This window comes from Charadrius vociferus, unplaced genomic scaffold (assembly GCF_000708025.1).
Source record: "Charadrius vociferus isolate BGI_N301 unplaced genomic scaffold, ASM70802v2 scaffold124, whole genome shotgun sequence".
In the NCBI taxonomy this organism is placed as follows: domain Eukaryota; kingdom Metazoa; phylum Chordata; class Aves; order Charadriiformes; family Charadriidae; genus Charadrius; species Charadrius vociferus.
In genome coordinates this window covers 161,341-162,182 of record NW_009647943.1, presented here as the reverse complement: position 1 = coordinate 162,182, position 842 = coordinate 161,341, and positions in this window count along the sequence as shown.

Below are 842 nucleotides of genomic sequence, written 5' to 3'. Positions count from 1 at the left end.
CTCCCCCTGCCCAAAGGCCACCCCGTGTGCCTCCCGCCCCACACCAGCCTGGCACGCACGTCTCTGCCTACCCTGGCTTCAGCACACGGTTAGCCTCTTCCAGGATCTCCTGCAGGTTGGTGCCCATCAGCGCCAGGCAGAACACTGCGACATCCACCGACTCGTCCGCCAACGGCACCTGCCAGACGCAGACCGGGACACCAACCCCAGGAGGAGGAGGATGAGAATGGCGATGGGGCTGGGGCAGCCCTTCCATGTTTTGCTGCTCCCCAGGCTCTTGGATTCAGCTGAGCATCTTCTCTGGGAAGCCCACAGACGGGGGTGCCCCAGTTTTCCAAACAGGCACGTGCTGCCTCACGTGCACGGGACCCCCAAGAACGCTGACCATCCTCTCCTATCCCCTGTAATTGCCACCCCAACCCATGAAGCCCACAGCCCCCCCACTGCCCCCTTCAGCCACTGTGGTGCTGCCGTCCCTCACCCCATCCCTGTCCGCCCTACCTTGGCCATGTCGCAGACAGTGACCAGTGGGCTGAGAGGCACCAGGTCAAAGCAGTGAACCTTGTTCCTGATGCTGCTCGCAATCTTGCAGTCACCGCACCCAAAATCTGCCACCACCAGCGAGGCCGGCCTGGGGGGGGAAATATGAGGGGTGCTGAGGATGCCCTGTCCCCCTCGCCCCACCACCCCGGCAGGGCCCCCCGCTCGGCAGCAGCCCCGTCCTGCCTGCTCACCGCCGCCGGAGGTAGCGGATGATGCGCTGGACGGGGTTCTCGGGCCAACGCCCCACTTGCTGGGTGAAGCCGCGGTGGTAGGTCTGGAAGGCCTCGGGGTCGCTCTGG